Below are 15,903 nucleotides of genomic sequence, written 5' to 3'. Positions count from 1 at the left end.
TTTTTGTCTATAGATTTACATTAGGAAACTTTCCGAGGTGCCGGCTACCTGTATAGTGGATGCAATTGTGGAAACTTCTGTTCATTTCCTGTCCCAGAGATGCAGCAAGAGGTTAAAGGAAAAACACTTCTCTTCGCTATCCAAACCAAAAAGAATTTTTTTGTCTATGATTTTTTGTCTATAGATTTACATTAGGAAGCTTTCCGTGGTGCTGGCTACCTGTATAGTGGATGCAATTGGGGAAACTTCTGTTCACTTCCTGTCCCAGAGATGCAGCAAGAGGTTAAAGGAAAAACACTTCTCGCTATCCAAAGCTAAAAAAAGTTTTGTCTATGATAGCCCTAATACCTTAGCTGAGAAAATCCCTCCTCCCCTCCTGAAGACTCCTGGGATGTATGACATCACTTTGGCCTAGGCCAGAAACCAGGAAGTGAAATGTAAAAAAAAAAAAGTTTAAATACAAAATGTGATTCCTAAAGTTAGCAGAATAAGGAATAAAAATGGTCAATGTTGGCTGAGGAAGCAGATTTGAGATTTCAAGTGATCTTCATGTACAAAGCACAGGTTCACTTTATTATGTCATTCATTAAACAGTACACTGTGCAGCAATCACCTGCACCGTGCGACTCAGCCATTGCTCCGCCTCCCTTCCCCGTCCTGTACACCGTGTCCTGACTTCACTCCTGCTGGAGGGATGGCTGGCAGACTTCCTCATACATAGGGTGAAGTGTATGGGGTTATATCGGGACATGTGCACAGCATAAATCATGTCTGAACGTCACCCTGCGATCTCTCTGCTGGGGACAATGATGATCTGTGTCTGCGTCCTATACCGCGGCGTTGTCTGCTCCGGGGCAGGAGGAGAGGCGATGTTCACAGGGTGCATATACCCAATCACCATTTCATATCAGATTCAACGAGTCAAAGTCATTTCCAAAGTCATTTTCAGTTGTTATACATCTGCAGCTTTCATTAGCTAGTGATCCTGCCATGAAGGTTCTTTGCTCAGGCACTTCCTGTTATACGGTGACAACATAATGTCTACATCTTGCAATTGTGCATGCGTTGTCACCCCAGCCTCTGACAGGGAGTGCCAGTGGCTGTGCCAACACACATTAAACAGGCATGGTCTGTTTGGACAGTATGGTCACCTGCTGACTTGGCACCATCCACAGACAGCTTAACTCTTCAATAGGAAGGTGAATCCAACACAATTCTACTTCAGATAATAGATGTACAGGGCAGGGGCGGACTGACCATTTGGAAACTCGGGCACTGCCCGAGGGCCCGGGGTCAGTAGGGGCCCCATGAGATGCCCCTGGTACCTTTTTCATAGGCTTTTTTGAGTTTGGGCAAGGACACAGGGGCCCCATGATCCCCTATTGCCCGGGGGCCCCATGAGTTGTCAGTCCTCCCCTGGTACAGGGGATGTTTTTCAAGTCTTTTGAAGCGGAAGAAGACATTGGGGATGATTTACTACACCTGGAGAGTGCAAAATGTGGTGCATTTCTGCATGGAAAGCAATCAGCTTCCAGTTTTTTTTTTTTTTTTCAAAGCTCCATTGAACAAGCTGAAGTTAGAAGCTGATTGGCCGCCATGCACAGCTGCACCAGATTTTTCACTCTCCAGTTTTAGTAAATCAACCCCATTGGCTTTCCTAAGCCCTGTCCCGGCAAAGATCTAACACTGACTGAGGGAACATGGAAGAAACAGGGAGGGTCTACCTAGGAGTGAACTAACTAGCACTAAACAGGGAGGAAGGACAGGTGGGGGGGGGGGCAGGGATACCAAATTTCGGACAAAATTTTGTCTCGTTATTTCAAATTGGTTTAAATTGGGTACTATTGTAATTCAGATATTTGAACACATCCGAATCTTTGAATAACAAAACATTGGTCAGAATTTTCATTTGGAACAAAACAACCACACATGTCTAGTTACATCCCAGGAATTGTGCCTCCTCCTCGTCCTTCTCCTCCTCATCCTCGTCCTCATCCTCCTCCACACACACCTATAGGCTGGAGAGGTCGACAGAAGTCTGCTAGTTCTACTCAAGGCATACCGCACCAAGAACTTAAAGAGGACCTCCAACCAAAAACCCCGGCTTTTTTTAATCGTTGGACAAAGTTGAAGAACTATGTAACCATCACCGTGACCCACCATGGAGACTTCCCCTTAGCTCCTGTGAGAACCGTCATCTGGATTTTCCCTCTCTGTCCTACTGACCACACAGTGAGCATATTTGTCCCCAGAGGGAAGCACAGACAGCAATGAGAATCTATCCCATCACCAGACTTTTATACGTCCTAATTGATGGCAACATCATGCAGGGAGCAGAGCAGAGCCCGCTTCCAGTGCATTGTGGGAGCAGAACCTTTGTCCACCTTGCGTCAGCCTTCATTGTAGAGGATGTGACCACGGAGGTCCCAGTGGACATCCATAACCACACAGTGGACATGCAGAGCCTCTACATTCTTGGAGCCAGCCCCCTTACTATTGCAGGCCATAGACGGGTCGAAAACCAGCCGTTTTTTCAAAAACAAAATTAAAAATCGGTTGTTCAATCAGCTGACGTTACCACCAACGGTAAAAAAATCGTCCGAATTTCGTCCCGTCTACAGCCGGCATTTTTACTTCTGTCCCATGCAGAGAGCTCCGCTAATATATTTTATATGAAAAGTATTGCGGTTGCAACAATGTATCCATTTGTATCCATTTCAGATACAGATGTTTTTATTACAAATGGATACATTGCTGTAACTGCAAGACTTTTCATATAAAATATAATAGCGGACTGGAATTCTTTTTCTTCTTCTTTTTCTTCTTCTCTTTCTTCTTCTTCTTCTTTTTCTCTTTCTTTTTCTTCTTCTTTTTCTCTTTCTTCTTCTTTTTCTCTTCTCTTTCTTCTTCTTCTTTTTCTGCTTCTCTTTCTTCTTCTTTTTCTCTTCTCTTTCCTCTTCTTCTTCTTCTTCTCTTTCTTCTTCTTTTTCTTCTTCTCTTTCTTTTTCTTCTTCTTCTTTTTCTTCTTCTTGCAGGTCACGGCTCATGTGCAGATTTTTAATCGGTAAAATGATCGGCCGATTTGCCCATTATTGTTGGGAAAATCGGCCGCGACTTTTCCAACTTTACCGATAAAAAAAAAGTGCCAAAACCCCGAACAAACGGCCGACCAATTAACCCACTAACGGTGCGAAAATTGGCCGATTTTCGACATGTCTATGGCCTGAATATGAATGGGCAAAGTGCATGTTCCTCCAATTAGTGTTAGTACTTCACAGGGACAGGGCTTAGGGAAGTCATTGTCTTCTTACACTTTAGGGGCTCATGGACTTTTCTCCTCTGCAAACACGTTTAGGCGCAGTCAACCGCTTGGATGTGTATTTACAGTGCCTTGAAATGTCCCCATGTTGTCATGTTACAACCAAAAATGTCAGTGTATTTTATTGGGATTTGATGTGTTGTGATTGGATTTGATGTGATGGACCAACACAAAGTGGCACAGGATTGTGCAGAGGAAGGAAAATGATAAATGGTTTTTAACATTTTTTACAAATAAATATGTGAAAAGTGTGGTGGCATTTGTATTCAGCCCCCTTTACTCTGATACCCCTAACTAAAATCTAGTGGAACCAATTGCCTTCAGAAGTCACCTCATAAGTAAATAGAGTCCACCTGTGTGTAATCTTAGTATAAATACAGCTGTTCTGTGAAGCCCTCAGAGGTTTGTTAGAGAACATTAGTGAACAAACAGCAGCATGAAGGCCAAGGAACACACCAGACAGGTCAGGGATAAATTTGTGGAGAGGTTTAAAGCAGGGTTAGGTTATAAAAAAAGGGGGGATTTATGCAGCATGGGGAAATGTATGGTGTATAGGGAGGGTGATGGGGCAATTACTGGAACTCATCCCCTGTAGCAGCTGAAAGACAGCAAGAGGGAGAGGAGAAGGGGCCAGCTTTCAGCTGGTGCAGAGAGAGCCTTAGGCTGGCCATAGACGGGCCATAAACAAAAAATCGGTCGGCGCCGTTGCCGATGCTGCCACCAATATCCACCAAAAATTGCAGTTTTTCGTGGATTTTCCAGCATGACCGATAAAAAGAAATGAGAAGATCCACGAAAAATGGCCAATGGCATTGCCCCACTAACGTGATCGGTTGATCGGTTCCAGTAACTGCCCGTCTGCCATGCTGATTACCCTTCCTGCCTACATCTGTTTCCCCCAGCTGCCCGGGCCCCCCTGCTTGCCTAGGTCCTGTACAGGAGGACTGGTGGTTACCCCTTATCCACTGCCCAGCTGAAGAGTAAAGCTGTCTGTGGATGTTGCCAAGTCAGCAGCTGACCCAACAGTCCAGATAGACTGAGTCTAAGTACAAGGCTGATGCATAAAGCAGCATTTGAAACAAAACAGCTTCTATGAGATTTTAGAGATCGAAGTTACAGCTATTTTTTAAGTTGTTCTCGTCACCCAGAAAAATAAAATAAACATGTCATGTGACTTTAGGGGACAGACGGGGCTTTTGACGCAAGGATAGAATAACCGTCTTTCACAATGGGAAGGGCGTGTTATGGGGATCAGGCACTGTCGGTGACAGGGGAATCCAAATTGTTTCACAATCCAACCGAGGAGCGGGCAGAGAACAATCAGACAAAATCAAAGTTACCCGAGTTCATTGCAGAGCAGCCCGCCGTGTATTCCATAGAGAACCCCCAAATCAGCTGACGCGGCAGAAGACACAAAATTCCCCGTCCTCAGTCCACTGTGCGGGAAGACATAGACATCCTCTGAGAGATCAACAGACCTTCCAACATTGTCTGAACATCGCATACCGGGGAAGAAAAACAATCAAAAACAACAAAAAAAATGACAAAAAATGAAACAAAGAAAAGTAAAAAAAAGTACAATAATATAAAATGATACTTAACCCCCCTGGCGGTATTCCTGAGTGTAGCTCGGGGTAAAGTTTCAGCACCACAAGCGGTAACCCCGAGCTACACTCAGGAATACACTGCAGCGTTGCTCCGGGATCTCTTCTGCACTTACCTTGTCCTGCGCTCCCGCGATGTCCCTCCTGCAGTGTCCCCTGTAATGTCCTCCGGTTGATGCCAGCATCTGTCTTCCAGGTTCCGGTCCCTGTGACGTCGGGACATACGGAGGACGGAACTGGCGGGAAATTTTATATTATATTTTATATTATTATTTTTTATGATTATTTATTAAATTATAATTTATGATTTCGTGTTTCAAGTTTTATCATCCCCGGGATGTTTACTAGACTCTTGTTCGGACAGATTTCAGTGAGTTATTCCTAAGAATTACAGCCTACAATAAAAAACTACATATTTCCATGCAAAAAAGTACCGCTTTGAGCACAGAAATACTGACATAATCAGACCGCTGGGGAGGTTAATAAGTGAACACTGCATACAATGTATTTCATAAACAAATTCATCCAAACTTCCTTTATTAATCAGTTGGACATAAAATATATAAAATCTGAATGGGATCACTGTTACTTAGCTGAACAAGGAGAAAAAAAAATTATTGCGCTCCCTGGATGCAACAGCTACAACCCCCCTCCCCCCCTTTAGCCTGCTCTATGCAACCCTGCTGTCGTTTCATTCTCTTACACCAGAGGCTGCAGCATGACACCTCATGACATCCAGCATCATCTAGCCCTTTCCTCCCCGGCCTGGATGTCCCTGGCCTGCCCCTTTCATTCATTGGATTTTAGCTCTTCAAATCAGGGGTCTCCAAACTTTTTAAACAAAGGGCCAGTATACTGTCCTTCAGACTCTGTGTGTGTGTGTGTGTGTGGGGGGGGGGGGGGGGGCGGAGGAGACGGAGGCCAGTGGGGAGTAGAAAATGTCCTTGTGTCACTGGGAGTAAACAATGCCCATCATTGGTGTCTGTGGGATGAATAATGCCCCATCGTTGCTGTGAGTGGGAGGAATACTGTCCCTTCATTGGTGTCAGTGGAAGGAATAGTGCCCCATCATTGGTATCAGTGGGAGGAATAGTGCCCCATCATTGGTGTCAGTGGAAGGAATAGTGCCCCTTCATTGGTGTCAGTGGGAGGAATAGTGCCCCATCATTGGTATCAGTGGGAGGAATAGTGCCCCTTCATTGGTGTCAGTGGGAGGAATAGTGCCCCATCATTGGTATCAGTGGGAGGAATAGTGCCACATCACTGGTATCAGTGGGAGGAATAGTGCCCCATCATTGGTGTCAGTGGAAGCAATATTGCCCCATCGGTGTTAGTGGGAGGAATAGTGCCATTCATTGGTATCAAAGGAAGGAATAATTCCCCATCGTTGCTGTGAGTGGGAGGAATACTGTCCCTTCATTGGTGTCAGTGGAGGAATAGTGTCCCATCATTGGTATCAGTGGAGGAATAGTGCCCCTTCATTGGTGTCAGTGGAGGAATAGTGTCCCATCATTGGTATCAGTGGAGGAATAGTGCCCCTTCATTGGTGTCAGTGGGAGGAATAGTGCCCCTTTATTGGTGTCAGTGGAGGAATAGTGCCCCATCATTGGTATCAGTGGGAGGAATAGTGCCCCATCATTGGTATCAGTGGGAGGAATAGTGCCCCATCATTGGTATCAGTGGGAGGAATAGTGTCCCTTCATTGGTGTCAGTGGAAGGAATAGTGCCCCATCATTGGTGTCAGTGGGAGGAATAGTGTCCCATTATTGGTGTCAGTGGGAGGAATAATGCCCCATTGTTGGTGTCAGTGGAAGGAATAGTGCCATTCATTGGTATCAGAGGAAGGAATAGTGTCCCATCGTTGCTGTGAGTGGGAGGAATACTGTCCCTTCATTGGTGTCAGTGGGAGGAATAGTGCCCCTTCATTGGTGTCAGTGGGAGGAATATTGTCCCATCATTGGTATCAGTAGAGGAATAGTGCCCCATCATTGGTATCAGTAGAGGAATAGTGCCCCTTCATTGGTGTCAGTGGGAGGAATAGTGCCCCTTCATTGGTGTCAGTGGAAGGAATAGTGCCCCATCATTGGTGTCAGTGGGAGGAATAGTGCCCCATCGTTGGTGTCAGTGGGAGGAATAGTGCCCCATCGTTGGTGTCAGTGGGAGGAATAGTGCCCCATCGTTGGTGTCAGTGGGAGGAATAGTGCCCCATCGTTGGTGTCAGTGGGAGGAATAATGCCCCATCATTGGTGTCAGTGGGAGGAATAGTGTCCCATAATTGATGTCAGAGGGAGAACATATGCCCAATTATTGGGATCAGTGGATGGAATAATGCCCCAAGGGCCGGATAGAAGCAAGCAAAGGGCCAAATCTGGCCCCGGGCCACAGTTTGGAGACCACTGATTTAAATCATCATGGGGTGGTCTTCATGCAAATACAGCCTGCCTAGGCTCCTCTCCTGCACTGAAATGGCTTACTCTGATGTCACTGCACACTGTGAGCTTCTCATAATGTGCATTAGAAGCTGCAGCAAGTCAGATAGAGCTCCGCCTCTTTTCCTGGCTGGAGGACATCTAGTGTCATCTAGCTCTTTCCCCCTGACTGTCCCTGGCCCCGCCCCTTTCATTCTCTGGATTTCAGTTCTGTCAATCACAGGGTCTCAGCTCGACAGGTGTATGTACAGCTAGAACTGGATGGACTGATGTCTTTATTCAACCTTACCAACTATGTAACATGGAGGCGTTAGCTATGCAAATACAGCCTGCCTAGGACCGCCCACTCCTCCCACCAGGGCACTTTGATATTTACATAACTCCTCCCAAGTTCCAGCCCACTGCTTAGATCAAGGCTAAGGACTCTTGAGTACTGAGGCAGGGGGCTGTGATGTTTTCCGCAAGCTATGTACAGCACCCTGCTGGCCCATGCCACCAGCCATGACCTACCTGCATTGCATAGAGAAGCACAGAGACCCAGTGTTCACATCACTAGGAACAAAATATGGTAAGTAATGAAAACAGAAAAGTTTTATTTAGCATGTTGATGACCAGGAAAGGCAGAATAAAGGCAAATAAAACTCCAGTTTCAGCATTTAAAGTGCGGTAGAATAGACAGGTCCTCTTGAACAGACAATAGAGCTGATCCAGTACTGGAGGTGAGGAGCGGCGGCTCTCCAGAGTGTTTCCTAATAGCGACTCATTATCTGAGTATGTGGAGAATGAAATCCCCATTTATCCCTCCTGTGGCGTTTGTACTGCCAGCTCGGCACTGCCATCCTGGAACATTCGGCTGATTAATAGGACGACTTGTTTATACAAAGGATCCTAATGGTGGGATTTAATAACAGCCGCCGATCGCTCTCACCGGCCCTCGGGTCCATCCTGGCTGCTGCCACATAGGAGGAAGGTGTCCTCCCGGGTGTCTGCGCTTCCACTTCCCGCTGACTGAATCCTCATACCTGGACCAATTGTCAGAGCCGATCTAATGGCTCAATTAACCCCTTGCCTGCCGGGCACTTATACCCCCTTCCTGCACAGGCCAATTTTCAGCTTTCAGCGCTGTCACACTTTGAATGACAATTGTGCGGTCATGCAACGCTGTACTCATATGAAATTTTTATCATTTTGTTCACACAAATAGAGCTTTCTTTTGGTGGTATTTAATTGCCCCTGGATGTTTTATTTTTTGCACTTTAAAAAAAAAAAGAGCAAGAAATTTGAAAAAAAAAAAAAAAAGTTTTTCTTTGTTTCTATTATAACATTTTGCAAACAGGTAATTTTTCTCCATCTCTGATGTGCGTTGATGAGGTGGCACTGATAGGCAGCACTGCTGAGCACTAGTGAGGTGGCAGGAATAGGCAGCACTGTTGGGCACTAATGAGGCGGCACGAATAGGCAGCACTGTTGGGCACTAATGAGGTGGCACGAATAGGCAGCACTGTTGGGCACTAATGAGGTGGCACGAATAGGCAGCACTGTTGGGCACTAGTGAGGTGGCACGAATAGGCAGCACTGTTGGGCACTAATGAGGTGGCACGAATAGGCAGCACTGTTGAGCACTAGTGAGGTGGCACGAATAGGCAGCACTGTTGGGCACTAATGAGGTGGCACGAATAAGCAGCACTGATGAGGTGGCACTGGTGGGCATTGATGAGGAGGCACTGATGATGCTGCACTAATATGCAGCACTGATGGGCAATGATGGGCAGCACTGATGGGCGACACTGACGGGATGCACTTACTGGGGACACTGATGGGTGGCAATGCAGGGCACTGATGGGCAGCACTGCTGGACACTGATAGGTGCAACTGCTGGGCAGCACTGATGAGTGGCACTGATGGAGGGCATTGATAGGCGGGACTGCTGGGCACTGACGGGTGGCACTGCTGGGCACTAATAGGCACACCTGCTGGGCAGCACTGATGGGGGGCACTGATGGATGTCACTGCTGGGCAGCACTGCTGGGCATAGATTTCACTCGTGGGTGGCACTACTGGGCGGCACTGCAAGGCACTGAAAAGGTAAAAAAATTCTATGGGCAGCACAGAGGCTAAGTGGTTAGCCCTTCCCCCTGGCAGTAATAGGGTCATTGGTTTGAATCCCAACCATGGCACCACCTGCCTGGAGTTTGCATGTTCTCCGTGTGCCTGCGTGGGTTTCCTCTGGGTACTCCAGTTTCCTCCCACACTCCAAAGACATGCTGGTAGGTTAATTGGCTCCTGTCTAAATTGTCCCTAGTATGTGTATGTATGAATGTAAGTTAGGGACCTTAGATTGTACGCCCCTTGAGGGTTAGGGACTGATGTGAATGTACAATATATATGTAAAGTGCTGTGTAAATTGATGGCGCTATATAAGTACCTGAAATAAATAAATAAATGCTCCCCTCCCCCACCACAGTGCTCCCTACCCTCACTGGTCACATCGCAGTCCCCAGCTTCTGCTCCATTCCCCTACTGGTCACATGGTCAAATGGCATTCAATCATGTGATCTCTGCCAAGGAGAAGATCAGACTTCAGGCAGAGCCGCTAACCCTGTCCAAAAAATTTCTTTTTTTAGTTTTGGATAAGAAGAATTACAATTTCAGTGAGATTTTTATTTCTGTCTGTGCTCCTGTTTAGCAGATTTTCCCTCACTTCCTGTGCCTGTGACACCGTGAAGCGGCATGAGGTGTGTGGTTGTCACCATCACAGACAGATATAGAAGCATTGTCAGGAGTTTTTCATTGTACTAAAAATGTGCGGTTTTTTTCTGTGTCCCTCATTAGATTTTTCCCATCACTTCCTGTCCTCACATGAAATAGGGGGAAACACAGGCAGTAATAAAAACCTAACAGGGGCCCTAACACCCTCCAGGCTCTGCCCAAAATTAAATAGGACCTTTTGCCTGGATTTGGGTTTAATACAGGATATGGTCACCATACATTCACAGAGGGCACGGGACGCTCTGCGCTGTACTGGAGTCACAGAGGACGCGGAATGCTCTGCGCTGTACTGGAGTCACAGAGGCTACGGGATGCTCTGCGCTGTACTGGAGTCACAGAGGGTACGGGATGCTCTGCGCTGTACTGGAGTCACAGAGGGCACGGGATGCTCTGCGCTGTACTGGAGTCACAGAGGACACAAGATGCTCTGTGCTGTATTGGAGTGACAGAGGACACAGGATGCTCTGCGCTGTATTGGAGTGACAGAGGACACAGGATGCTCTGCGCTGTATTGGAGTGACAGAGGGCATAGGGCATTGTGGAGTCAATAAATAGCACAGGATGCCCTGAGATATACTGGAGTCATAGAGAGCACAGGGAGCTAAATTATACTTGATGCTCTGCACTTTACTGGAGTCACAGAGGACAGGGAATGCATGCTCTGCGCTGTACTGGAGTCACAGAGGGCAGGGGATGCTCTGCGCTGTACTGGAGTCACAGAGGGCACGGGATGCTCCGCGCTGTACTGGAGTCACAGAGGGCAGGGGATGCTCCGCGCTGTACTGGAGTCACAGAGGGCACGGGATGCTCCGCGCTGTACTGGAGTCACAGATTTCTGCTCCGTTAGGGATACTTCCTCCCACTTGTTGCGTTTCAGGGCCCAGGTCACCCTAGCTTCACCCCCAGCCCCTGTCCAGACAAAAAAGCCCAGCACATTGATGAGTTACTTAATGATGTAATGACAATTACAAAGCTGAATTAATATGTATCCTGTATAAAATAAAACCAGCTTTTTCTGCAATCTAGAGATTGACCCTGCAGTGCTGTTTTCTGCCACTAGATGTCCTCCGCCTGATGTCCAGCATCATTTAACCCACTTCCTCAGGGCCCAGGTGATCCTGGACCTGCCCCCAGCCTGTAACTGGACCTTGAAAGGAAAAGCAGCACAGTGTGATGATCTCAACTCTGTCACTCTGCTCTCTCCTCCTATCAGCACGCCTCTTGTCAGCACATGACCTGATTGGCTTCTTGTGCTGCTTCTCTTGCTCCCAGTCAGAGCTCTGCTGCACAGGGACTGCAAGAGGCTGATTCAGGTACTTACACTGCTGGCATTCATGATTACAGAGCTGAATTCATTTGTATCCTTTATGTCGTAACTTGTAAAAGGAACGTTCCCTCCAATCAGATGACCGTACTTTGAAATAAGACGTTCCCATTGGCTGTGCTGGTCTTGGGTTGCGTCATGGCGGAACTGGCCCCGGCATGCTTTACCTGTTGCGGTTCGGATAGATTTGTTTTCAGCATGTCATGACTGCTCAGCTGGGTGAAGTGTGAGAGGGAGTGGGGGTGGTGATGGTGGTGGTGGGGGGGGTCATTCATCAAACAGCCATATAAGAGCGCTGACAGCCACATCCTCAGCATCAGAGCTGGGCCCCTATCGGCCCCGACATACACGGGGAGAGCGCCTTGTCTGGCTGATCCAGACTGCCGCCTGCTTCCTGTGACTCTCCGCGGGCCCTGGCCAGCCCCTTCCAATTGCCCGCACTGACAGCGACATTAAATTTATAGCGCAGCAGATCCGCCGCAGCCTCTTTTCCAGCCCCGCGTCTACAAAGCGGAGCGGGGGCCTGCGATTGGCCGGCAGGAGTTCTGCTGCGAGGAGGTAACGCACATCGGAAGCCACCTTTGTCGCTGAGACACAGAGGGTGCTGCTGGAGATATAGGACGGTGTTAGAAGAAAGGGCGCCGGTGTCGGCACTGCTGGAAGGAGAAGAAACAGTCACTCATCTGCTTGTGTGCCGCTTCCTAGTTAAGTAACAGTTACTGACCCCCTGCGCTGACCAGGATAGGATTGACACTAGACATGTGCAGAACAGAAAAAAAGGGTTTCGTTTCGGATCGATTCATTAAGTTACTAATTTAGTTTTGTTGCATTTCGCTTATTTTCATTTCGAATTTTGGAAGTTGGATGTAGTCTTTCTACTCTACTCTATTCCTTTCTTTTCTATTCTGTTTTATTCTGCTTTACTCTATTCTATTCTTTTCTAAAGTCGAAATTTCGGAAGACGGCTCTATTCTTTCTATTCTGTTCTACTTTTATTCTATTCTATTATTTTCTATTCTATTCTTTTCTTTTCTGTTCTATTTTATTCTATTCTTTTTAAAATTCAAATTTCGGAAGAGGGCTCTATTCTTTCTATTCTGTTCTACTTTTATTCTATTATTTTCTATTCTATTCCTTTCTTTTCTGTTCTATTTTATTCTATTCTTTTTTCGGAAGACGGCTAAATTCTTTCTGTTCTGTTCTATTCTACTTTTATTCTATTCTGTTCTTTTACATTCTGTTCCTTTATTTTCTATTCTGTTCTATTTTATTCTATTCTTTTTGAAATTCGAATTTTGGAAGGCGGTTTTATTCTAACGCTAGGGCACATAGTCTTTGAAAAAAATCAGCAATAGTCAGGAACTGTAGTGTATTTATCCCTTGTGCTGCCCTAGGCAACAATATTTTTTTTTTCACTTACGGCTCACTTGCGTCGACTTTAACACACATTAAAGTGCCTACCACTTCAACATGCTTTTTTGATGTGTTTTGATGCTTCGGTGATGGATTTTTGGAGCTTTAATGAAGATTGGCAAATGCCCTGTGTGTGTTGATTTTCAATTTGTTTTAAAGGGGCTCAGTAGAGTGCCAGCTCAGTAGTACCCCCACTCAGCAGATCCCCAGCTCACTGGTACCCTTGTTCAGCAGATCCCCAGCTCAGTACTACCCCCAGCTCTGCTAATCCCCCTCTCAGTAGCAACACTCAGCTCTGCTTATCCCCTTCTCAGTAGCAACCCTCAGCTCTACTGATCCCCCTCTCAGTAGCAACCCTCAGCTCTACTGATCCCCCTCTCTGTAGCAACCCTCAGCTCTGCTGATCCCCCTCTCAGTAGCAACCCTCAGCTCTGCTGTTCCCCCTCTCAGTAGCAACCTCCAGCTCTGCTGATCCCCCTCTCAGTAGTAACCCTCAACTCTGCTGTTCCCCCTCTCAGTAGCAACCCCCAGCTCTGCTGATCCCCCTCTCAGTAGCAACCCCCAGCTCTGCTGATCCCCCTCTCAGTTGCAACCCTCAGCTCTGCTGATTCCCCTCTCAGTAGCAACCCCCAGCTCTGCTGATCCCCCTCTCAGTTGCAAACCTCAGCTCTGCTGATCCCCCTCTCAGTAGCAACCCTCAGCATCTGCTGATCCACCTCTCAGTAGTAACCCTCAGCTCTGCCGATCCCCCTCTCAGTAGCAACCCTCAGCTCTGCTGATCTCCCTCTCAGTAGTAACCCTCAGCTCTGCCGATCCCCCTCTCAGTAGCAACCTTCAGCTCTGCTGATCCCCCTCTCAGTAGTAACCCTCAGCTCTGCCGATCCCCCTCTCAGTAGCAACTCCCAGCTCTGCTGATCCCCCTCTCAGTAGCAACCCTCAGCTCTGCCGCTCCCCCTGTCAGTAGCAACTCCCAACTCTGCTGATCCCCCTCTCAGTAGCAACCCTCAGCTCTGCCGATCCCCCTCTCAGTAGCAACCCCCAGCTCTGCTGATCCCCCTCTCAGTTGCAACCCTCAGCTCTGCTGATCCCCCACTCAGTAGCAACCCTCAGCTCTGCTTATCCCCCTCTCAGTAGTAACTCTCAGCTCTGCTGATCCCCCTCTCAGTAGCAACCCTCAGCTCTGCTGACCCCCCTCTCAGTAGTAATTCCCAGCTCTGCTGATCCCCACTCAGTAGTAACCTTCATCTCTGCTGAGCCCCCTCTCAGTAGTAATTCCCAGCTCTGCTGATCCCCCTCTCAGTAGCAACCCTCAGCTCTGCTGATCCCCCTCTCAGTAGTAACCCCCAGCTCTGCTGATCCACTGGTTTGCTGATCCTTCTCTCTCTGGTTCCCGCTCACCTCCCGCTAAATTGCTCTCACGCTGCCCACCACGTGTGACATTTCTAGTTTCTCCTGCTCTAGTCCTCCAGCTCTGCTGATCCGCACAGTCCCCTCTCTCTGGTCTCTGCTCACTTTACACAATAGCATTCCCATATTGCACGCCACATGTGCCATCTGCTAGTTGCTCCGCTCCAGTTAGGAACCTGCTCACATTCCTGCTGCTCCGCGCTGCACATCAGATGTGACATCTGCACCCGACACTCCCAGAATATATACACATGAACCGGAAGTGACTGCTAATGGTGTCTTTCCGGTTCGCTTGTTGGGTTCTCAGTACATCCTGGGATATTTCATACCTGAAATTGCTGCAAACCAAAGCCAAAGCGCAGCTAAAGCTGAATAAAAGCCGCTGAAAAGCTGCAGGTGCTCTTAGCGAGCATTGTCATAGACTTCTATGGAGGCTTCGGAGACGCTTTGAAGCACCAAGAAAGCAACATGGGGTGTAATGTTTGAAGCAAAGCACGTGTAAACAGGACTGGGGCTTTGACTGGCATTGAAAAGGCTTCAAAAAAGCATGTTCAATGCCACATTTTGAAGCAAGTGTAAACAAGCCCTTAAAGTTGATTAATGAGTCATTTTATAACCTGAAACAATGTACTACACATAGATACAATGTGATCTCATGGACTGTAGGTAGAAATGTTTAACCTCTCTCCTGGTTTCACAGCATTCATGACGGCTCGGGATGACTTGAGTACGGCTCCATACCTGGCTGTCTGGCCGGCGGTGAATTTCCCGTTGGCGGGGAAGGAGCAGGTGATGTCTGAGCTGTAGCAGTAATATTCTCCTCCCATGACGAACAGGCTGCAAGGGACGAATTTTGTACAGTTATTTTATCTACTATTAAAGGAGAACTGAAAACAAACTTTTTTGTTTCATTTTGGATATTATATTATAACCTCTGTCAAAGTTTTGGACATTTGTATCCCATTGGGGAGATCTCAATTCACGTCCTGTGTCGTAGCTAACACTGGAAGGATTTCCACACACTTTCTAAGTGAGGGAATCCCAGGGTGTCACTAAAACTGGTGTCCCCTCTATTTCTGTTGTGGTGACAAGCGGAAATTTGTGATTTTCCTTCACTATTGGTGATAATGGATAAATAGAGAAGGTAAAGCTCCCTAAAGGAGGAAGACGAGGCAATAGAAACCTTGACCCCCGGTTCACACCTATGATGGCCGTGCGGGCCACGTTTTGCTCGGGCACGAGAGCCCATTTATTTGTATGGACTCCCGTGCTTGTGACACGCAGGGAAGAAGTCCCTGCACTACTTTGGAAAACGCAGCCCACACGGGAACCTCGGTTCCCAGTACGGTTGCGTTTCCCAGTACGGTTGCGTTTCCCAGTGCGGGCGGCACGCTATTAGAACTAATGGCACCCACCCGCGGGTCCGCAATTCCCTGTGCGGGTGGTGCGGCTGCACGGATTTTCGTGCGGATCTGCAGCGGCACCACCCGCACAGATGTGAACTGGGGGTAAAGTTTTGCCTTTAGTTATACTTTAATTCTTTGCTCATAAGACATGTCAAAAAGGTGCTAGGGCTTCAAAAACACATTCATTCAATGAAATGGAGAAAACAATCCTTCAATGAGTCCCCCGGCTCCG

The 15,903-nt window shown here is 47.4% G+C and overlaps 1 long non-coding RNA gene across 1 annotated transcript; it reads left to right on the top strand.

Annotated features, from left to right (window-relative positions):
• The first annotated feature begins 7,783 nt into the window (after window positions 1–7,783).
• Window positions 7,784–15,163, top strand: LOC149438523 (uncharacterized). Its single transcript, XR_016307893.1, has 2 exons — window positions 7,784–7,920; window positions 14,966–15,163. It is a non-coding gene; the product is annotated as an uncharacterized LOC149438523 (long non-coding RNA).
• The last annotated feature ends 740 nt before the right edge of the window (window positions 15,164–15,903 follow it).

This window comes from Staurois parvus, unplaced genomic scaffold (genome assembly GCF_062004578.1).
Source record: "Staurois parvus isolate SC_StPar_1 unplaced genomic scaffold, SC_StPar_1.0 ptg001183l, whole genome shotgun sequence".
In the NCBI taxonomy this organism is placed as follows: Eukaryota; Metazoa; Chordata; class Amphibia; order Anura; family Ranidae; genus Staurois; species Staurois parvus.
The sequence above is the reverse complement of the archived record's forward strand: the minus strand, read 5'-3'. Positions and strand labels throughout refer to the sequence as shown.